The sequence below is a fragment of the Dipodomys ordii genome, unplaced genomic scaffold (assembly GCF_000151885.1).
Source record: "Dipodomys ordii isolate 6190 unplaced genomic scaffold, Dord_2.0 Scaffold20, whole genome shotgun sequence".
Taxonomy (NCBI): Eukaryota; Metazoa; Chordata; class Mammalia; order Rodentia; family Heteromyidae; genus Dipodomys; species Dipodomys ordii.
Genome location: NW_012267236.1, coordinates 4685769 through 4710111, shown reverse-complemented (window position 1 = coordinate 4710111; position 24343 = coordinate 4685769). Strand labels below are relative to the sequence as shown.

The 24343-nt window shown below is 45.3% G+C and overlaps 1 protein-coding gene across 1 annotated transcript in view; it reads right to left on the bottom strand.

Annotated features, from left to right (window-relative positions):
• The window catches only part of Galnt14 (polypeptide N-acetylgalactosaminyltransferase 14), a 210270-nt gene that overhangs the window by 127349 nt on the left and 58578 nt on the right, over nt 1–24343 (bottom strand). The window lies entirely within an intron of this gene.

Here is a 24343-nt window from a genome sequence, read left to right as displayed (position 1 = left end):
CACAAGCCATAGACCTACAAGAACAGAGGACCTGCTAATGAGCACGGTTCACAGGGTTCCCACAGGGAGCAGACACAATATGTGTCCAGACTGAAGAGGAAGAAGCCAAGGAGAGAAATCTTGGGGAATGAAAGTTGCCTTGGGGATGTTAGAGTGACAGTGAATTTGACTTCTCTGTCCTGGTCCCTCGGGGCTTTGGTGGCCAGAGTCCTATCCCAAAGAAAACATAGAAGCAAACCTCTCCTGAGGGGCTCTAGCTGTAGCCAGCATCACAGCTCCTTAAGTGGAAATCATTCAAGCTCCCAGCCTTCTCACTAAACGTGAAGCGTCAGCAACCAGCCAGCTTGTTACTTTCCTTAACTAATGCCTTTCTATTTCCTGCAGAGTAAACAACTTGATTCCATTAGATGCTGTAAAATATTTACCAAGCAGCCGAGGGGCCTGCCTTCTTCCCAGCATGCATGAGGGAAGACAGCCCCCAGTTGGGTCCCTGCACAAAGATCAACAGCTCTCACCAGTCAGTGATGGGTCAGCCAGAGATGGGTGTACTGGGGAGGACAGGAGGGAGAGCTGAGAAGGGAGAAAAGAGGCAGGTGCACAAGGACTGTCTGAAAAGCTCAGGAGCACCAAATGCAGTGTGGGATCCTGCATCCAGTCCTGAAAACTGACATGAGCAGGAAACAGTAAAATCCAAATGGCATAGGGACTGGGTTTAACAGTGATGGACTCCTGGTGTTTTTTTCACTTTTGTCAAGTTGACAATTATGTAAGATGATAACAGGAACCTGGTTGAAAGCTTATGTGGGAACCCTATTTTCTTTTTCTCTGTAAGGCTACAATTATTCTAAGCTTGATAGTGAATGTTTTATAACACCAATTACTTGGGAGGTAGAAATAGGAAGATCAAAATTCACAGCCAACTTGCACAAAGGTCAGCCAGACCCTATCTGAAAAATAAGCCAGCTGTGGTAGTTAGTACTTGCCTGCAATCCTAACTGCTCAGGAGGAGGAGATAGGATCCAGGTTTGAGACCAGGCTAAGAAAAAGCACAAGACCCTATCTGAAGAAAGAAAGAAAAACAAGGAAGGAAGGAAGGAAGGAAGGAAGGAAGGAAGGAAGGAAGGAAGGAAGGAAGGAAGGAAGGAAAGGTAGTAAGTGGCTTTGTGGGTGGTATCTGTCAAGCCTGGTGGAGTCTGGATAAGCCCAACATCCAAAGGGTCCTTCCTTGTATCAACTGCAGCCCAGAGAGAAGCTATCAGCCACAGACAGATCTTAACTAAAAACACCAGCAAGTGGAGGCAGAGCAGGAAAGTCATTCTTACAGACTGAAGCTGAGGCATGGGACCAGGGATTCTGCAGCCCCTTAATGAAGCCCACTTCTTGGTAAGAAGTCCAATGGATGAAGGGAATGCAATGAAGTAGGTAGAAAATCCTTGGCCAGGTGCTGTGGCTCACACCTGTAATCTTAGCTACTTAGGAGGCTGAGATGTGAGGATCATAGTTCAAAACTAGCCTGGAAGGAAATTCCCTGAGACTCCACTCCAATTAACCACCAGAAAACTGCAAGTAGCACTGTAGCTCAAAGTGGTAGAGCATTAGCCTTGAGTGAAAAAGTTCAGGGAAAGCATACAGGCCCTGAGTTGAAGTCCTGACAAAAAATAAATAATAAATAAGTAAAAGAAAACCCTTAGCCTGCTCCTATCCTGCACAGGAATATGAGGTTATACTCTTCTTAGCTCTGTTCTCAGTCAAGGCAAGAGCCTGGTATCCAGACTGCTGGGGAGAAATGGGACAGTGGATAAAGATGAAACCCAAGAAAAGTATGATGGTGAAGTTTATGTACAACTGGGTGGGGATGCAGTATCCTAGTATCTGGTCAAACCCCAGACTAGATGTTGCAGCAAAGGTCTTCTTTAGATGTAATTAACAATTTATAACCAGCAGACCTTGAGTCAAACAGATTACCCTTCATAATGCAGGGGGGCTTCATCTAATTAGCTAAAGACCCTGATAGTAAAGACAGTGCATTCCTGGGACTTCAAACAGAAACTCTGCCTCACCCCTGAAACACAGAACACAGAATCCTGCTGGGTTTCCAGTCTGCTAGCTTGTCCTGGATTTCAGACTTGCTGGCCTTCCTAAGTACATGAACTTATGCCCTAAAAGAAACCAGTATCTCTGTCTCTTCTTGGTCCTGTTTCTCCAAAGAACATCAACTAATATGAGAGAAGCAGAAAGCCAGAAAATCCTAGGCAGAGGTCTGGGGTCTCCTGTTCATCTGTTTCCCCGTTGACATCACCTCTGTGGTTCAGAGACTGTGACATCTGCCACCCACGAGACCATCTCTTCATCACAAAGTCATGGGTATAAAGACTTCATATTGATTGTCTTAATGGGATGTCTTCTCCTCTGCTCACAAGTGACAAAGATTTCAGAAACAGCTTAGTGGACATTCTCCTCACCATCTCTCATTTTCCACTCAAAAATAACAACACATCACTCACCTTCCCACCTCTCATCCTCATACGTGTATGCCCCAGGCTGACAGTTTCCTCAGTGATGAGGACAAATGTGCCGCCTGCCAACACCTGGTGTGTGTTGAGTGATCCAGCAGTATAGATAAGTGGATGACATGCAAAGGTCACATCTAGGAGTCACTTGATCAAATCCTAGAAGTCGAACAACAGAGGAGGAAGCTGGGCTGATATCACCCATACTTTGGATGCCACTTTAGAGACAGAGAGCAAAAAGCAGCAGTTTGCCCCCTGGGAAAGCCTGGTCTTACCTACTGCTTCACCTCTCTAGCTTTAGCTCTCACAGCTCCACTGCTGACCCAGAATAGACGCACATGGTCAGGCAGGCAAAAGAGAAGCACCAGCCACAACCAGCCTTGACTAGAGAGAGCAGACAGGAGACAGATGTTTTAGACGTCTGAGGCCTCCTTAGGAGCTTTAGTCTTTTGACTTCAAATTAAGGTTGCCAGATTTAGCAAATAAACATACAAGACACTCAATTAGATCTGAATTTCCGATCAACTACAAAAACATTTTGTACAATAGTTGAACATGGGATTTAAAAATAAAAAGAAAACATCATTCATTGTTTCTGATACTCAAATAGCACCTGGATCTTGTATGTTCATGGGCATCCCTACTTGCAGGGGGAGAGAGAGGTGAGCACAACTGAATCAGACCCCGAGGTCTAGTACCCCAAGGTGGGAAACAGTTCCTGAGCCTAGGCCCAACCTCAAACCAAGTCAGGAGTTCACCGAGCACCAGAGCTACACCAAGTCACAGCTCCAGTTTTCCCGCTGGTCCCCACTTGACCCCAGCCTGTGTTCCACTTTAAATACAGACATGCCTGTGTTGGGGTATCACCCAGCAACAGTTTGAGACATGGGAACTTGACCTGCCTGATAGTATCAGGTGATCTTCCTGCCCTTGGTTCTAGTACCTATACCCCAGCATAACCAGTGATGGGTCCTGGATGTTAGGTGGTGGACCATTTCATCCCAGTGGTTCTAAGACAAATCTTACACTTTTGAGGGGCCCATTCTCACCCGCAGTTGGGGGAGCTCTCCACTCAGGTGAATGGGACTCTTCTTGAGTCCCAGTCTTCCCCGTCTATTCTAGCCTGTCCTCCTAGCTTACTCAGCTGTAGGTCAGATCTTACCTAAGACCACCCTTCAAAATAAGGTTTACAAGTTGGGCAAAATGGCTCAAACCTGTAATCCTAGCAACTTAGGAGACTAGGATATGAGGATCGTGGTTCAAAGTCAGAGTAGGAAAGTCCATGTGATTCTAATTATCCACCAAAAAAAGGTGAAATGAACCCCAAGATAAGTATTCAAATGTTTTGCTTTCATGCAATTGTTTCTTACATATTTATAAGATGACTTCTTTGTTGCTTTGTATGTCCCTCCCCCACAGTATAACCCCTGCTTTCACTGTATTTGATGTTGGTATAATTTGTGGAGGGGAAGGGAAAAACAAATTGTTTAACTAAGGATACAGGTGGACCCATTGCAATGATGAGATGTACACGTTGTTATGTCAAAAAACGAACTTTACAACTTTGGTGGGGAGGGAGTGTTGGGGGGGATGGTAAGGGATGGGAAGGGGAAACAAAGGAGGAGGCAACAATGCTTGATAAGAAAGGTACTCATTACCTTGCCCATGTAATTGTAACCCCTCTGTACGGTATTTTCACAATAATATATATATATATATATACATTTTTTAAAACTATAAGTGGAGCTATGGCTCAAGTGGCAAGTGGTGGAGCATAGCCTTGAGCAAAAGAATCTAAGAGACAGCACCCAGGCCCTGGTACTACACAAAAGAAAAAGGCTTCTCGCCTGAGGTACCTGCTCCACTTGAGGCCTGAATCCCAGGATGGTCCCAGCACCCCTAACAACACAGTCATTACCAGCCATCCCATGAGGCAATGCTGTTTCTTAGTGGTTCAGTACAAGACCACAGTGCTTCAGATTGGACTGGCTTCTTAACTATCCCAGGACCCCTGCTCTCTAACAAGATGTACCATGGCATTCATATTTTACTAAGACTATTTTTTCTCATGTCACTCTTTAGACCACAGTTAGTATTCAAGGGACTAACAAATCCAATCAAGTCTAACAGGAGTCCTCTTGGCTTTTCCTGACAGTTCTTATTCTCCTCTGAGCCCCCATTCTTGTACACAGATACCATGTACCTTCAATGGCGGTGTGCAAAAAGCCTAGGGAAAGTGAAAATCCACACAGTTCATTCACTCTTCCACTCAGTGAATTTTCTGCATGCTTCTTCTATGCGAAACATGGCATAGTATGTGCCTGTTCATTGCATTAGTTTCTGTGGCTTTGAGAAGAGCAAGTCATAGTCCCCGCCTGAAAGCAGGTCACTTATTTATGGAGAGAGACAAGTCAATGCCCACAGCAAGGAAAAGTGAAGAATGTTTTGATCACCTGTGGTGAGCTCAATGACTGATTATTTTCTTACAAATGGTTTGATATAAGACTGAAGTCACATTAACATATGTGTAGACTTATTCTGACCATTCTGTCAAAATGACCAAAGATAATCTTGGTGTGGCTGCCTCTTTCTTGCCATTCCAATCTCATGTGGAATGTCCCCTCCTCAGAGAAGCTTTCCCTGAAGGCCTGATCTAATGCAGCCCTGTCACTTCCCATCCCATCACCCTGTCTTATTATGATTATGGCATTTAGCAGTGTCTGGCCTTTTCTTGTTTCTTCCTCTGTCCTCTGCTTACAGCAAATTATTATCTGTCTCCATCATCCCTACCCCGCCCCCAGCACCCAGAGCACGGAGTCTATTCCACCCAAATATTCTGTAGAAAAAGAATGAACAGAATGAACAATCCTGTGGCTCCCAACCTCCAGGGACCCTTGAATGTCACCACACTGCATTTGGAGCTAGGTTCAAAATATTCCAGAGCCTGACAGGCTTCATTTGTTTATTTATCCTTGATAGAGCCCCATAGGAAAGATAAAATGTCACATCTCTTTGCTTTGGACTGGAATGATATCAACACAGTATTACTAGTTCCCACACTAATCAGAAACTCTAATTAGTAAACAGATTTGGGTTATTAAAAGTAGAAAAATAATAGCAACCATGACATCAGAGGCATTTATTGAATAGATAACATCTTGTAAGGAGGAGGCCATGGAGCTAAATGTAAAAAGCATGAAAGAGTCCTCCTAGAGGAGGTAAGCCTGAGAAATCTGTTTTCTGGGTGGTCACACTGAGTGAGGTTCAAAGCCATATGGACCAGAACAGGAAACCTATACAATACAAGCTTGCAGACCACGGAACTGCCTGAGCAGACTGAGCCATAAAAATACGGCTCATAAAAGATATCATGTCCTGGAAAAGGAATAATTTCAATGAAAGCTGAAATTATTATTCACAGCACAGATACCACGTACCTTCAGGCTCACTACTATCAAATGGATGATCTTTCTAACACTGGCAATCTTTAGAAGGGCTAATGAAAATTGGGCAAGTGTTAAACCCATCATTGGAGCCCAGAATACTGCTTTTCATTTATTCTAAAGTGTAAAATAAATAAATAAAGCCATAAATGATCTAAGCACTTATCTCTTTGGAAGTTCTGACCCTTGGACAGCATTTTAAATGTCTGAATTAAAGGTGCCATAAAAGACCCCAGCCTGGTCATTTCACTTGATCAAATGACTGGCCTTTGGAACATCGAGCTTCAGGGTCACAAACTGAACAGCCCAGGTCAGCTGAGACTCCAGCTGCCAAAGTCAAAAGGGCCATTATGCCCATTATTATCTGATCTCTGAGTTCCAGCATGGCCTTGCCACAGGGTCTGTGTCAGTGATCCAAGCAGGGGCAGGGCATTGGGGCCTCCTGTAATGATGAGAATTCTTTGAGCAGGCTCAGCACAAAGGAAACAGGCTCTGCACTGGCCAGTCCCTAGAGAGGGTTCCTGGAATGGCTACCATGAGGATTTAACAGTGAGGCAGGGAGAAGACTTTCACACATTGACCAGCTGCTTTATTTCTTTTATGAAAAGTGATCTTGTCATGAGAGGGTAGCAAAAGCCACAGCCTGACTTGGGACCCCTATTTTTAGGGACAGACATGAAAAGAGACCTGAATGGTGCTACATGCCAGGACTCGGCAAGGACTCTCTTCCCTTATATCCTCTCAATCTAACCAGAATACAGCTTCCTTTAGGAATCAGATGTACTACTGAAAACTCAATTAAAAATTTAAACTTAAAGTACTGGCCTTCTAAACAGTCTTTCTGGCTTTTAAAAATCAATGTATCCCAATCACCTAAGAAGCCCATAGCATGCAGATTCCCAGGCTCTGGCTTCTTGAATTCTCACTACACAGGCGTGTGGGTGAAGTTGTAGGAGTCTGCATCTCAATAAGCTTCCCAGGTGACTATTGGTGGAGGCAGGTGACAATGGCTCACAAAATTCAAGGGTACAGAGAATAAACAGTGCTAGTCTTCCAGTTTATAACCATGTCCACAAGTAGGTTCCAACTGATCTGTCCTGATATTCAAGGATTGGTATTTAGCTGCATAAGTCAGGAGCAGAGGGAACCTAAACTCTCCCCAGGAGACTCCCAGAGCTTGGGTAAGGGACATTGGGGGCTACTGGCCACACCCTATGAACCAGACTCTTTTATCAAAAGCCAGCACCTGTGATTGTAGGTCAGCATTCCTGTATAGTCCAAGGTCACCTAGCCCAGCTTCTGAGCCTTTGTTGTGCATGTATAATGTGTAGAAGCCTATGACACCATTCTTGGAACAATAATTGTAAATGCACAAAACAAAATGCATGGTACTACAATATGGAGATATGGTTTTTCCAAATAATTTTAAAACTTGTGCCCGGAGCCAGTGGCTCACACCCGTAATCCTAGCTACTCAGAAGGCTGAGATCTGAGGATCACGGTTTGAAACCAGACTAGGTAGGAAAGTCCGTGAGACTCTTAGCTTCAATTAACCACCAGAAAACTGGAAGTGATGGTGTGGCTCAAGTGGTAGAGGGCTAGCCTTGAGCAAAAGAGCTCAAGCTAGGGACAGTGCCCAGGCCCCACAACTGGCACACATACAAAAAAAAAAAAAAGATTGTGATGTAGTAATATATAGTGTTTCTTCGTTAAGGCACTAAACAAGACCTACTGGCAGGTCTAATAACTGCTATAATGTTGAGGTAGTAACAAGATAGGAAAAACAAATGAAAATACCGGCAAGTGTGTGCTAGGCATGGTGGTTCACATCTGCTTCCACTCTAAGCAGAAAGTCTGATGGTCTATATACCTATCTGAGTAAATGCTATCAGAAATCCAGTTTAAGGGCTGGGAAGGTGGCTCAGTGGTAGAATGCTTGCCTTGCATGCCTGAGGCCCTGAGTTCAATTCCTCAGCACCACATAAGCAAAAAGAAAAAAGCCAGAAGTGGCTCTGTGGCTCAAGTGGTAGAGCGCTAGCCTTGAGCTGAAGAGCTGAGGGACAGCGCCCAGGCCCAGAGTTCAGGCCCCAAGACCGGACCCAAAAAAAAAAAAAAAAAGAAATCCAGTTTAATACATGACTGATTGATAATGCCTGCTGTGGTCTAAATGTCTGTATCCCTCCCATATTTTAATGCCGAAACTCTAACCCCCAAGGTAATTGTACTAGGAAGTGGGACTCTTGAGATAACTAGATCATAAAGGCAGAATACTCATGTATATTAGTGCCTTTATAATACAGACCCCAGACAGATCTCCTTGCCCCGTTCACTGTGTAGATACACCAAGACAATGCCATGTATAAGCCAGAAGGTGGGCTTTTCCCAGACACGCCTGCTTGCCTTGATCTTGAACTGCCCACCCTCCAGAGCTGTAAGGAATAAGTTTCTGTTATTTACGTAATTCAGTTTATATGATTATATCAGCTTCGAACAGACTAAGGCAGTGCCAGATCACATTTCCCCTACCAGAGCTTCCAGAGGGAATTCCTGACTATCTTTAAATGTGTATTACAGACATCCTATCCCACGCCTCCCACCCCTTTTAATGCCTCATGGTCATTAATTCCTACAATGCCCACAAAGAAGAAGACAGATGTTATGAACTGCACTTCACAGGTAGGGAGATCAGAGGCAGGAAGGTTAAAAGGCTTGTCCAGGGATGGAGAGGAGATCGGAGTTCCAGCTAGGATGTAACCAAGGCAGTCCCAGAGCAAGGTTCTTCCGCCATGCTATGCAGAATCTCCCAAGACAACTCAGCTTTTCCAGGCTTTCTCTCGGTCCATCAGAAGCCAGTCAGTCTTATCTCTACTTGGCCAGTGATGCACATAGGTCCCAGACAGGCACATAGCCTTCCACCAAGTGCTTCCTTTAGAACAAGCCCCACTGGCTTAAATAAGACCAGTGTGACACAGGCCTCACTCTTACTAGAGAGCAAGCCTTTCAATGGAGGGAAGGTACCGATTATACACTTCTGAGTTTAACAGGGGAAAGCAAATCCATTCTGAATAAATTGAATCAGCCTTCACAGAGCACGAGGAACCTGTTCATAAAACATTTGCTAACCATTAACTACAGTCCTGCTATTAAATGCTGTTAATAGCAGCTCCTCTGAACTGTGCCTCACCAGTCTAGCTGCACCTTTAATGGGCCGGCTGCTGTCAACGTGACACTTAGGGCCCAGTCACCGCACAGCTGGGGTGATGTGTTTAAGCTAAACAGCTCTCTCAATTAGTTCCAGTGCTTGGGGCCCAGCAGGTCATCTCTCTCCAAGGGAAGCCGGTGTGAGCCCTGGAGACAGCTGCTTCAGCAAAACACCTGGCTCTGTCTTGAGGTCCTGTGTCATGTCTGTTCTCTAGCCCCAACTCTCGAGGAAAAGACTGGGGTGTGACAGGGTGATGATAGGGTGATCCCTCCTATTGCCACAGGATTGCGGGGGGGGGGGGCGGTATTGGGAAAAATCCCCAGGCTTTCTTCAAAAAGCATCTAATGTCTGCTTCTGCATCTTTCTCTTTCCTTTTTAATGCTTCTCTTCCACCATTCAATCCATCTCCATCCACACTCAGGCAGTCAGTGAATACCCATGGGCCAGACCCCTCACCTGAGCTCAACTCCCTGGGTGACTAGAACTCAACACATCTGCAGTCTTACCCCACCTCCCATGCCCAAGGTGCTCTTTCTCACTTAACCACATATTCAGTGCTATGTTCCTTTGTCATCAAGTGTCCCAAACCAAAAGTATAGCCTCTTCTTTAATTTCTCTTTTTCAACCATTACAACCACCTGTGGACGTATCAACTCTTTTTCCAAATACCTGTGGCACCCAGTCTCTTCTTGTCTCCCATGTTACATAATACCATCTTAGTCTGATCTCCTGTCATTTCCAAGGATCACTGAGTCTTCCTTTATCTTCACTGCAACATGCATGGAAACAGGTGTCATGGCACATAACTATAATTCCAGCCCTTAGGAAAGCTGGGGCAACAGGATATGCTGGAGGCTTTGCCAAAAAGTAAGTAAATAAAACAAACCAATCAGTAAATAATATATTACCATTAGGGAGATTTCCTAACCCTGAACAACCACCATAGATTTCCCCTCCTGGAAAGATGTTTTTTATCCTGTAGCCCATGGACTTTTTTCCACTTGGGCCCCAACCTCTCCGCTCAGTCTCACCTCCAGTTACTTTCATCAACAAGCCCAACACTCCAAGTACTTTAAACTGTTGTGCAGCTTTCAGTATGAAAATAGGCAAGTCCAGCACACCTGCATGTGTAGAATGGTCTTTACTTTTCTCTTTCTTCTTTTTTTGGTGGTCCTGATGTTTCAGCTCAGGGTCTCATACTTGCTAAGCAAGTGTGCTACCACTTGAGCCCTGCTTCAGCCCTTTAGGCTATAGTTATTATATATAGTTATATATATTTTTATAGTTGCATTTTTGTCTGAGGCCTGCCTGGGTAGTAATCCTCCTATTTATACTTCCCATGTAGCTAGCTTACTGGTTAAGATGGACTTTTACTATCTCTTTGCCTGGCTTGATCTTGAAGCAAAAATCTTCCTGATCTCTGCTTCTTGATTAGAAAGAATAGCTGCTTCATAGGTATATGTCACTATGCCCAGCCAACTTTATTTTTATCCCTGAAGCCCGGTTCCCTTGCCTTTCAGAATAAAGTCATCACAACATACTCTCCATTATACTTGCCTCTTTTCTAAGAACCAACCCTATACCTTAAAACTCCATCACCTGCCCCCAAGTGCCTACTGTCACCAGCCACACCACACAGTCTACAAAGACACAAATTGTTTACATTTACTCAGACCCTAGCATTTACTTCCATGTCTAGTAAAAAGGCCCTTCCAAAATGAAGATTTCATTCTGATATCCTCCCTGGTAGAAAAAGAGTCTGTTTTTCCAGACAGCAACAGAAGAGAAATGTCAAAGGTCACAGTTGGCTCTACTACAACTCAGCACAGATGTCACTTCTAGCCAGGTGGGCAGTGATGCTCTCTCCCCCAGACAGATGGCTATAAACAGAGTTGGTAGGAGCAGAGCCTGAAAATCAACAGGGTACAAATCTGTTGCTGTCTTCCTACTGTATGTGGTATGTTCCTGCTTTGTGTGAAGATACATTGTGAATCATAAAGAATGACTCTACCGAAACAGTTTTCCCTGGCTCCCTGAGGGAACCTACTTATAGCACAAAATAGAGAGGACCAGGATAAGATGGCAAATTTTAAAAACATTATAATCTAGAATCAGCCTATGGATTCTATTGTGGTTCAAAGAAGAAAATAAAGCATAGTGCTGTCCCCAACTCTGTCCCAAACCAGAAGAGCTCCACTGGTAGCTAATTCATATCTGGGAACCAAATTCAACTCAAGAACTGGAAAGGAGAGACATTTGAAAAATCAATTGTTATTCAAATCCCTCAAGTTATCCAAGTGATTTACACAATAGCCAAGCCTGGGTGCAGACATGTGAAAATCTAAGCACAAAGCCACTCATCTGTATCAGACTAGCATTGGATCTCACCAGACAAGACTACCCCAGGAGATCTCCAACCAGGAGTTGGCAGCCAGAGCTCCTCAATCTAATACCTCAGCCACTAATGCTTCTCAGAAATGTCTCTGCTCTGAATAAATGAGATGAAGGAAGGCAGGGGACCAAGGGAAGAAAGACTAAGTGTACTTTTAAAAAACTGCTTAGCTAGGTTCTCTCCTAGGAATAACTTTTCCTTCCTCTGTATCGATCTCCAGAATAAACAAGGGTGAGAAAGGCGAGGGTGAGAAACTGTTAGCACATTCAAAGTGATTTGCCTCCTCCTCCACGGCAGGCAGATTACGTATTCACACTTTCAGACTGGCTAGTCTGCTCAGAAGACAGAAGGTGGGGGAAATGAGGGAGTGGTTGGAAGCCAGACTCCAAGGAACTTCTTTCTACATCATCCCAGAAGACCCTCTACCTCCTGATGCACACAGACCATGCAGACCATGTATCCAGCCTGGCCTGTCATCATCCATTCTTTGCTTTTATTATTCTAACTACACGGAGATGCCTTATTAAGTCCCCAGGGCCTTGAGGACAGAGATATCTGATGCTTTGTTGTCTTTTCTCAGCCTCTCCTTTCCTCTCACCTCCCTCTTCTAGCTGAGCTAAACCTCTCCCCTCCATATCATTGCAATGAACCTAGGTCAGTCAACTGACAGTCTCAGCCCTGTTTTGTGCATCAGAAAAATATCTAAACCTCTCCCCTCCATATCATTGCAATGAACCTAGGTCAGTCAACTGACAGTCTCAACCCCGTTTTGTGCATCAGAAAAATAGGAAAGTCACTTTTCAGGGAAGGGGTAACAATTAGGACTGATCGAGGCAATAGGTAACACACATAGCTCCAGGCCTTGCAGGCACAGACAAGCAAGATAGTGCTAGGCAGGGGAGGGTGAGCGAGGACCAGGAAGAGGCTGTGAGAAAGGCCAGGGTGGGCAAAAGCTGCTGCACCCTTGCCAGCGTAGCCAGCTTGAGTTAATCCCACTCACATCTTACTGAATAAATTACGTGTGAATTGAAGTACCACGGATAGCATCACACTGAAATTGTGCTAGGGAGCTTCAAGCCTTAATCAAGACTGCAACAAACACTGTTATCAACCACCGCCCCCCCCCGCCCCCGCCAGGGTGGCCATCAAATCCTAGGTGGTTAATGCAGCCTCCCTGGGTGTCTAGGAAATGAAAAGCTAGGCGAAAGTAGGCAGATTCCAGTTTTGACATGCCCGTGCCTTGGAACTTGCCTAACTAACATCCCCACAGGTCCCCTGAGAACTCAGCCCATGAGAAGGCAGCAGACTCCAGTGGCCAACGTCCAGGTTTTCACATCAGGATTTGATGTGATTTGTTCTGTCTTTTCCCTGGCTGTGTGACCACAAACAAGTGACCAAACTTCTCTACAACTCACTCACTGGGAGAAATAAGGTAACGGTTGATGCCCCTCCACCCCCAGGTCTCTTCCAAAGAACCGGCTTCCCATTCTTGCCACATGAAGGTCCCATTCTGCACAGGCCCATTGTTCCATGCCTCCTTCCAGCTCTCAGCTAAGCTGCATTAGGCCCTAAGGGGTCAGAGCAGCAGCACCATGGAGAGAGGCACAGGAAGAATTCAGAGCACCTCTCTACCTACAGACTCCTAGAGCCTGTCTGTCAGAAGCCAGAGGCACAGAGCTGGGCTTTGACAGCCAGCCATTCCTCACCAGCTATGCCTAACGACCCCCTGCAGTTGAAAGAAGGGATGGGAAGCAGCTTTCTGCCACCTTGAAGGTCTCAGATTGCTTGTGAAAGAGAAGCAAGGGGCTTATTTATGTCACTGGGGCTGAGCAAGCAGGGAGGGGGGCACCTAGGGAAGCCTCTAATGAGAGCTCTTCCCCCTAGCAATGCTGACAGGAGCTAGACAGGAAGCACACCTCGGCCCAAACATCATCATCTCCCAGAACCCCAGTGGAGACATAAAACCAGCTGCAAATATTGGTTTCTGTATGGAACAGCCAGAAAACCAGGCTGCTGGCATACAGGGCAGTGATGGCCAGGCTGGACCTCTAGAAGATGGCCTCCCAGATGGTACCATAAGAAACTCACTCGCCTGCTGTGGGAAAACCTACCCCCAAATCTCGTCAGATCCACCTGACATCATTCCCCAGGGGTGTGGACACTGGCCCTGTTTCCTCTCCTCAACCCAAGAGCCCTTTCCTCTGCCCCCCTAATCCTCACCTCATCACCCTTCAGTGGCTACATTATCTGTTGACTGTCACCTCTGCTGGTCCAGCTCCCACCTAGTCCCCAGGCCTCCCTGGCTTCCTGTGTGTCACATTGGAGAGGGAGAGGTAGGGGTGGGTACACAAAGAAACCCCCTTTGGATCCATCAGTCTGCACTAAGGTGGGGGGAGGGGAGGCAGAACAGCAGCAGGCAAAGTGTGACTGCCTGCCTTCCAACCTCACAGCAGTTCCAGAAGCAAACACTACATCCTCATGGAGACAAAGAAGAGGTAACCCCAAGAAGACCCTGAGAGGCCTGGAATACCATGGTGGATATGGAAGACTTGCCGTCACCAGAGACAGACCTGCTACATGGCACCCCGGCACTGTCCTGGAGTTTCCCCCTCAACGTGTTCCACTCTCAGAAGCAGGCTATACTTGAGTGATTCTGTCATGAAGCTGGTCAGCTTTGACCCTGTTGTTTCTGTCACCAAGACTGCTCTCCATGCCTCAGTTTACCCAAGGACAAGAGGGCCTGTCTTTATGGCAAAGGAAGACAAAGGTATCAGAGCCCATTGGGTCATAGAAGATGGTCCTTCCTGTAGATCAGGATCCTGCATTTGCTACCATCTGCTCACTGGCTCTCAGTGTGCTGACATGGGCCTGTCTTGCCCTATTTTTCAGATAAGGACTAAGGCTCAGAAGCACACAGTGGCCTGCTTAATGTCACCCAGGGGCTGAGGCTAACCAGGTACTCTGGATATGCAGCAACAGGGTTGCTGTTCCTGTGACCTGCGACCAGTGTAGAGGCTGAGGAAAAGCTATGGCACAACCCATGGTTCCTGAATCTGCTCCCCTTCTATGGGCATTGAGCTCCTTCCTGCACTCAAAACAAAGCTCAGGAGCCTCACTTTCCTCTGATACCATGATCTTTATCCTGACCTCAAGCCTGGCTGCCAAGATGACTCCAAGGTCACTCCCCAAAGTGGAAGTGTCATGTTCTGGATGCTTTTGAGAGAAGATGAAGACTATATACCAAGAGATATCTGTAACCAAAATTTCTAAACAATAGGAAAAGGTACAGAACTACCCTGTTTTAACTCCTAAATCCCAATCCCAAAATATCTAACTAGACATGGGACAGAAACACCATTTCTAAACACAGCAGCTCCCCACAGGCCCCAGCAGCCAAGGGCAATAGATTAATACTGCATTGCTCATCACAAAGTAGAAACAAACCCAGATGTTCATCCTCTGGCGAATATTTACATAAAAGTAGAATAGACATACAATGGAATATTATTTTACAATGAAAATGAGTACAGTACTGATTGATTCTAAAATATGGAAAACCCCAAGATACTATGCTAAATGAAAGGGGTCTGTCAAAGGGCTTCATGCTATTGAGACTATTTACCCCACAAAAAGACCAGAAGGGGTAAATTTATGGAGACAGAAAATAGATTGCTAGCTGTCAGAAGCTGGTGGGGGAACTAGAGAAGTGCTAATGACTGTGGGGTTTCATCTACAGGGATCAAGACATTGTACAACGAGACCATAGTCACAGCTGCACTACCCCATGAATACACCCAAACCACCCCTCTGTACATTTTATATAGAGCTCATGGTATGTGGCTTATATCGCAATAAAACAATTTTAAACAACACTATGCAGTGAGCACTGTCTTTATCTTCCTTCCTGGAGAGGGACAGGAAAAGGTCAATGTCTCAGAAATCACATTAAACATCCTCATTGTTATTTACAAGGCCACACATGGAAGGCGACGAGAGTTGTTTTTATTAGGATGTATGTGTCTACATTCCCCACCACCCCGCTCATCTTCAGGTTTCTCAGTTATTGCATCCTGGTTCTGTACTAACCGCTTTGCTTGGGGTCTCTTACTCATTCTTTACAAAAATGTCCTTATTACAGATGTCCTTTTAGCCATGTTCCTGGTAGCTCATTCCTGTAATTCTAGCTACTCAGGAAGCTGAGATCTAAGGATTGCGGCCTGCTTGAGCAGACAAATTGGTGAGGCTCTTATCTCCAAGTAACCAACAACAACAAAAAAGGAAGTAGAGGTAAGGCTCAAGTGATGGGAATGTCAACCTTAAGGGAAAAAGCCAGGTAAAAGGTTGAGACCCTGAGATCAAGCCCCAGTACTAGCCCCCCAGAATAATTAAATAAATACATGGCCAGGTAGTGAGCACTGCACTGAGATCTGGACACAGGCAGTCTGTCCTCCTCTTACCCCTGGCATTGGTATCTCCTGAGCCCATCCAGAAAGGTGTCCCTTCACACAGCAAGCTCAAACCTAGCCAGAAAAGCTGAAGCCATCCTAGGAAGATGTCTTTTTTTTTTCCTGGAGAAGCTCTGGGCAGCGATGAGATGGATTTCCTTTTAAATGACTGTCCACTGCTGTGTGTGATCGCTCTTTGGTTTTATCTAATCCTGTTCAGTGTATGTTACGGCTGTCATTTGTCTCCCCCAGCCCCACGTGGTGATGGAATTTCTGGCTCAGTGAGAAGCGGGCACAGTGACAGGGAGGAAAGAAATGTACCCAGGCTGGCCCAAACCCAGGTGAAAGAAAGAACAGCTTAATCTACCAGCCGCAACGCCACCAGCAGCCCACACTCATCCCTCCCTCCTGGTCCCACAAAGCAAGCTGCGAGAGGAAAACTGTAGGTCACCTGAGTGAAGTCCTAGAGAACTCCGCTACCCTGCGGGAGGACAAACAATTATAGCCCTTGGCCAAAGTCTTCCTGGAGTTACCTGGGGCTTTTCTGCCATCACTTATTCCCTAAGTACCTGTCACAAAGTCAGTGAGGACCCCTATTAGCAGAGAGCTACCTGGGACTCCTTGAACTTGGGGGAAAATATGAAAGTAGAACAGGGTCAACCTGCTCCCAGTAATATACGCCGTGGGTCCCAAGCTGCTCCCAGTGCCTCCTTCTCTGAGTCTCCTGTCACCCACCAGGCTTCCTAAAAACAACCCATAAATTAACCTCTGAGAGCAGTTTTGGTGTCATAAAAGGGACTTTTTTGGTTCCAATGTGTCTCTGCAAAGAAGCTAGGAATGGCACCCAGCCTAGAGAAGTGTGCATGAACCCTAGGTGAGCCCCTGACTAAGAAGTCCATCTTCTTCCACCTGCCTATTTTACCTGGAACTCAAACAAGCTTGCAGCGAGGCTCCAAAAATCCTGTGACTCATCCATTTTCTACCCATCTGAAAAACAGCTCTGCAGCAGCAATTCATCAGTGTGCTGGAGAAGAGGCAGCTGACAGCCACGAGCCAGAGCAGCCCAAACAAACCGGGGCAGCCTGCGAACCACACTTCTAATTTTAATTCCAAAGCCTACATCCTGAAGTCTGAGCTTTATGTTTTTGGTCTTTGTTTTTTCTTTTTTTTCTGGTTCACTCCAGTATCAGTGTATTGGCAAATGTCAGAATCATCGAGTTAGTGGGGCAATCCAAAAGATCCTTTGTGCAGTTGGAAAGCACAAATTTGTAAGTTGGGTAATTAGGTGTTTACAGAACAGATACTGAGAGACACGGGCACTAAAGTGCTTGTAGAAACAGAAGGGCCATGTGTCCTTATCAGCAGACAGCTACCAAGGCCTCCTTGAACGTGGACAAATGAAAATAGAACCAGGGTAAACCAGCGATGTATCCATTGTTAGTCTGTATTCTCCCGGGACTTAACCTTTTCCAGCTAATTTTTGAACAAGGTCCAGAGAATACCAGAATATGCAGAAGATAATGAAGAGCCAGTGACTTCAAGGAGAGCAATTTGGAATTGATCTCAATGATGGCATTTAGAAACTAGTTTCAGGTAATATCACCTCCTTCACTGTAGCTGGTCTTGCACCTTCCCTGGCCACCCCAGAGAGAGGGATCACACAGGTAGACCCCAAGTATTCCAGGATCTATAGGTTCTGATACTCTGTCCATAACTGGTCTCTGCCTCACCTGATTACCTGGCTCTTCTGCCCCCAAGGTTTCTGAGCTGCTCAGAAGTACCCCCTCTTTCCCTGAGCCTCCCTTCCTCTTGCTCTGCCTACTTCCCTCTGGATTCTGACAGCTCTCTATTCCTGCAGACCCTGCTGTTTGTGGACTCTGATTATAGAATTTTTGAAAAGAAAAACGCAGACTGCTTGTTCAAAACTCACTAAGCATTTCAAGATGACAAGCACTCAGCATGAATCCAAGCACAAAGCCTTGTGCCACACAGCCAGGACACTGCCCTAGGACTGCACATGCTCACTTAAGTCACCTCTGTTGAGGATGGCATCTAGTAAACATAAGACTATGGTGCCATCCCAAGTAAGGCCATCCACTCATGTATTGGAGTAAAGAAAAGGAGTAGTGAGCAAGGAGCAGAAGGAAGAGGAGATACGATGGTATGGGAAGGAAGACAGGGAAACATAGAGAATCCAGGACAGAATGGCTTGCTAATTGCCTATCTGTGCATCCTCCGATCCCTATGTCCCCCACATATAATGATAAATTGACTTTTTCTCTTAAATAGCTGAGCTCTGGTAACTGGGTGAAGATCCAAGTAAGAAATCAACAAAGCTGAGGGGAGATACGAGGAACAGGCAATCTCTGCAAGGAGAACCCACCTCCCACTTGCTTGAGTGACAGCAGCAAGTGATCACCCAGACAGAGTGTTTGAGTACTTCTTATCTACAATCCAACAGCCCTAGCTCCAACCCTGACCAGCTATGTGACCCTGAGAAAGCGATGCACTATTCTATATTCCAGGGTTCCCACCTGCAAAATCAAGAATATTGATAAGGAGGTTTCAATAATATAAAGAATCCTACCTACTTGACATATTCCATGTGCTCAAAACATTTATAAACATGGAACTTAAATTAACTATAAATACTTGCTGCATGTCATCATTTTTGGATTCAATGTAAAGGAAAGAAAGGGGAAATGTTAGGTAGACAGGTATAAAAAGTTAAGGACCTAAGACTGGCAGACAGCATATAGCTCATTACTGTGCTTCTGGTTCCCAAGGGCTTCAAACACCTGCTCAAACGCTTCTTCCCATAATACCATGGGTACTTATTTAACCAATGAAAAGAGTCGCTCAGGTAATGCATACACAAGCCATTAAGCAATCAGAGAAAAGCCCACAGGAGGAGATACAAGAGGCCTCATACTATACCTGTGAGAAGACTCCATCGGACTTCTCTTTGGGGTCCCTCTCCAAATGGAGACTCTCCCTATTTTCAGTTCACAGCTTTCCTTTCACTTTCAAATAAACCTACTCTGTTTTCCTTAATCACCTTCCTGTCTTTTAATTCTTTAATGAACAAAACAAAAATCCATACTCCTAGACAGCATTAAAGAGAAGGTACCTCCAAATAAGGTGAAGTGAGGACCAAGACTTGCCACACCCTGGAATGAAAACAACAGCAAAGACCCTCAGACCAGCTGCTGTGCTGTGGGCTCAGGGATCAGCCAGCAGGCTCTGGACAAGAACAGAGAGAGTGACAGAAAGACCAGGAAAAGATGAAATCAGCTCAGGAGTGGCCTTGGACGCCTAGTGAGCACTGTGCATTCTATTCTAATGTGATAACCACTGGAGAGTTGTGAGCTAAAGTTGGCCTGATTCACATTTTAAAGTGCCATTGGCTTCTGTGGGCAAAAAGCAGAAGAAACATCCGTTAGACCGTGGGAGGAATCCAAGGAAGAAGAGTATCTGTAATATTTTTCATTGCTACCTTGCTTCCTGCTTTATCATTGGTGGACTACTCACAAGTCACCTGACCCCTACACCTTCTTTAACTTCCTTGTGTGGAAAATGGAGCTAACAAAGACAGTGCAGGGAACAGCTCATTCCTGATCTCACACTGTAGAGCTGGGCACACAGCAGGGATTCTTCTGATGTCTTGTCTTCTACATGCAAATGTATCTCATGCATCTTTAACCTAAAATCCACTCCTGAGAGGTTTGTTGATTGATCTGGAAACAATCAGAAAACTCTCTGGGTCCTGGAGAGTAGGGGTTTGAAAAGTATATCTCAGTAGATGCAGAATGCCTGTCACAGCTGGAAATCACAGCACTTCTGAGAAGCAGGAGTCAGAGAGCTTCTTTCTGCTGGCCCTTACCCAACCCCAAGAGTGACAGCGTGTTTACAAGAGCTATTAGGGGCTGTTGCTCCTCATATGCTTTCAGGATGATTTACTCCACCAGGACTGGCAGGCACTCCTTTTCCTTTCACTGTTGAATTGATTATTGAATCACAAATATTCCATTTGAATAACATGATTTCACCTCAAGACAGGCAGGCATTCACAGCCCATAGGAAGAAGACCCTTCCTCTAGGCGGGGCTCTGCAGCCTGGCAGGCATATGTACAAGAAAGACTGTTTTTTTTTTTTCTTTTTACTGGTATTTGAACTCATGGCTTTGCCCTCTTGCTTGGCTTTTTCACTCAAGGCTAGCACTCTACCTACTGAAGCCACATCTCTACACCTAAACTTGCTAGTCAATTGGAGACTAGTCCCTCAGATTTGTCTGCCTGGGCTAGCTTTGAACCATGACCCCCAGATCTCAGTTTCCTGAATAGCTTGGATTGCAGGCTCAGGAAAGAGATCTTTTTAAAGCCTCTAAGGAACAACTCCCACAAGAATAGGGCTGGGTCTAGTTGTTCAGCAGAGAATTCCCTAAGTCAGGTATTGTGCCTGACACTTCAATAAACACTTCTTGAATGAGTGGCCCCAACAATGCACATCCATGGTCAGGAGCTGTCTCCAGAAGACTCAGATAACTGGAATCCACATGTGCAAAGAGCTGACGGGAGAGCTGGAGAAGGGAGCTTGGAGGCCGGGAGCAAGCACATGAGAGTATCCGCACAACGTTAGAGAGCTGTCCTACTCTCAACACTTCTCCCATTATTGAGCTCCCATTATGGTTACCTGTATCATTGCAAGGGTAGGAACGCTCTCATTCTACTCCTTGAGGGCTTTATGATTGAGTTTATGGAATAAGCTGACTGTAGACAGGTTAAGAGGAGAAAAAGCATACAAATGTGCACAAGATGGTCATGATCTGAAACAAAAAGTAAAGACCTCCCCAAAGCAGTGAAATCTAGAAACCTATATTCCTACTTCAAAGGCAATGGAAGAAGTAGACAATTTAGAGGACAGTAAATGAGTTGGGAAAGGTGCATGGGTCCTTACAACAGGTGAAAGCCTGTGACACATCTGCCTACGTCCGTGACGTGCTGTTCTGTGACACTGGTAGCCTGCCAGCTGGAGGAAATTTCCTGGAAAGCATGCTTGATCTGTGAGTTCCTTCAAGAAGATTCGGGGAGTTCCGGAGTAAGTCTCTCCCTGTGCATGCTGGTTCCCAAATGTAATCACTATGCACAAGCATCCTCTTTTGAGATGATGTTGTCTGGACTTCTTCAGCACAATGCAATCCTTCTAACCAGATGTCTCTGAGTGATGTTCATTAGCAACATTGTGAAAGCAAAACAGAAGTCAGAGGCCCAGAGACAGGCAAAAATGCACCTCCACATTCCATCCACAGCTCCATACCACAGAACCTACTGTGCTCCTATGAACACCCTGTCTCCACTCCTTTTCTCAGCCTACCATCCGTAGGAGACCACCTTCTTGGAAAAGGTCCATTCAACTACAAACAGTGGCCGAAGATTAGTCCTAGACAGATGACCACTCTAGGAAGTGGCCACCATCAACTCTATGGTGAGCACCAGCAAAGCACTGTTGCAAAAGGAGTTTGAGATGGAGCTGTGTGCACATACACACACATAGTAGCTCAAAAAACTCATAAGCTATTTGAGAACATTGGAAATTGAATGATGTAATTACAGTATCTTACTTATTTAGACACTGAGGGCTACAGGTAGGGAGCAATATGATTTATCATCCAAACAGAAGTTGTTGTTTTTTTTTTTTTAATGAAAAGAGGCCCTGCTCTGGGATAACAGGTATAAGTTAAGACTGGCTAAGAAGACCCAAGAGGTATGGCCACTACAGCTAGAGGGTCACAAATCCCAGCTTATGTTATACATACTTGGCTTTCATGTATCCTGTGCACAATACCACTTCATCTCATATAACAACAGCACAAATTGTAGATATTTTTGGTAGTATCAGGGTTAGAATTTAAGGCCTCCCATTTGCTAGACTAGCACTCTATCACTCGAGCCATGCTTCTAGCCCTGTTTCTTTTTTTTTCCTGTCAGTCGTGGAGACTGAATTCTGGGCCTGGGCACTGTCCCTCAGCTCTTCAGCTCAGTGCTAGCACTCTACCGCTTGAGCCACAGTGCCACTTCTGGCTTATTCTGCTTATGTGGTACTGAGGAATCAAACCCAGGGCCTCATGCATGCAAGGCAAGAACTCTACCACTAAGCCACCTTCCCAGCCCCTAGTCTTGTTTCTTGTTGTTTGTTTTTAAGATAGAATCTTATGAATCTTTCTGTCCAGGCTGGTCTTAAACTGCAGTCCTTCTGTTCTTTGTCTCCCAAGTAGCTAGGATTACAGGCAAGCACAACCAGTGCCTACCTAGTAGCAATCTTTAGAACAATCCTTCTAAAACGTGCAGTTTCTGTCTATTGAATACTGTGAAAAGGTGCTAAGACATTACAAACATTAGCTCACAATGATAAGAAGTATAAATCCACTTTTACCTATGAGTAAAACAAGTACAAAGAAGTTAGCAGAGTGAGATGTCCAAAATCAAGAATGTGAGCATCCAAACCCAGGATGACCTGACTTTAAAGGACCTCATTTTAATTACAAGTTGCAGGCCTTCCCAGTTCTTCTCCTCACCTCCATTCCTCTAGAAGGTTATGAAATATAACATACAAATAACATAGTCCTCTATTGTTGGCCATTCCCAGCTCAGCTCCCACCATCAGGCCTCTCTCTCTCTCTCTCTCTCCTCTCTCCCTTCCCTCTCTCTCCTGTTTTACCATCTGTTTCCCTCTTTAACCTCAAGGAAATATTTTCTCCTCTCTCTAAATATTTTCCCACTTCCATTCCTGTTACCAGTCTCCCAAGTCTAAGAAATCCTTTATCAAATGAAAGCTTAGGTGGTAAAAATCAAATTTAAAATAATAAAGAAACAGTTGTATCATCCAAAAATGGCATTGTAAATACCCAGAAGTCCTGTCTCAGCAACCCCAGAAATCTTCATTTACCTCCTGACTCATTTCTAATTAAACATCCTTTTCCCTCGGCACCAGAAAAACACACATATTTCTCACTCAATTCTAGCACCTGTGGGTTTCCTCCCATAATTAGTAGGTTATACACATCCCTTCCTATTTTCCATGGCACACAGGTAGCTTTTCAGTTACAGTCAAGGTTAACGGGCTATTGTGGGCAGACCAAAGCACTGGATCAAGATTTATCAAAGTGTCTAGGGGCAAATGGGAACCGGGTTACAAATGGAGCAATGGTGCCTAATACTAAGCCCAATGCTTAGACTCTGGCAGGTTAGGAGGTCTAAGCCACAGGAGAAAACATTCAAGGCAGGTGTGGGGATCCTGCTGTGAGCCAGAGGTACAAAAGTGAAGGGGCAGGGTGATTTTGAGCAAAGACTAGCTTCAGTGGAGCCAGTGCTTGTTCTGAAATGAAGAGGCTGGAAAAAAGCCCAGGACCAATTAAATTCATTAGTCAATAGGGACAACAGCCGAGAAGTCTCGGGCTTAAGCTCTGGCAGGGAAAGTTCAGGCTCATTAGAAAGAGAAAATGGCAATAAGAATGATCCTCTTGGACAACTTTCAGAGTTCCAAGCAAGGCTTAGAAAATGTTAATTAGCTTAGATATTGTTAGACAATCTGAAATTCACCTGCCGAGGCCCCACCCCAACCTTAATCAGCTACTCCCCTTATTAAAGAAACACAAATTGATAAGAAACCACCATTGTTTTAAAGGTTACTAGAAAATTGTATCCAGAGTTAAAGCCAGCTAAGTGGCCTCAGAATAAAGAGTGGAAGTCTGACTTTCTCATGAAAGCAGTCCTAGGTGGATTTGACCCACTAAAAGCTTGTCTTCCCAACCGGATGGACCTAACCAATCAGTTCTGCTGGCCTTGTGCTGAGTGGCTGTACGGAGTTTTGGGGGCTAGCCCTTTGGGATGCTCTGGCCCTCAGGTCTCACCATCCAATCACACCAGATTTCTGACAGTCAGAAGCCAGACCACCTGGTGAGATCTAGGCTGGGCAGCAACAATCTAAGCTCCAGAGACAGAGGTAAGATGAGACCTGAGCTAGGAGAAGCCAGCCTTAGACAGCAGAGCAAAGCAGGGCTCCTAGATAGCAGGAGCCTAGGAATGCAAACTCAGGCCTCTCAGAGAACTTGCTGTATGTCAGGGCACTGATGTCCAAACCTTGACAAGAGAGATGGAAAGCTACTTATGGTGCTACTTACTGGATTCAGAATGGAATGGACGAGGCCCATAGATCAGCTTCAGCCTGTTCAATTCTAGGAAATAAAACATAGAGGCTGGGTGCAGTGACTTAAACCTGTAATTCCAGCTACTCAGGAGGTGGACATTGGAGGTTAGAGCTCAGCCCAGCAAAAACTTAGTGAGATGCCCATC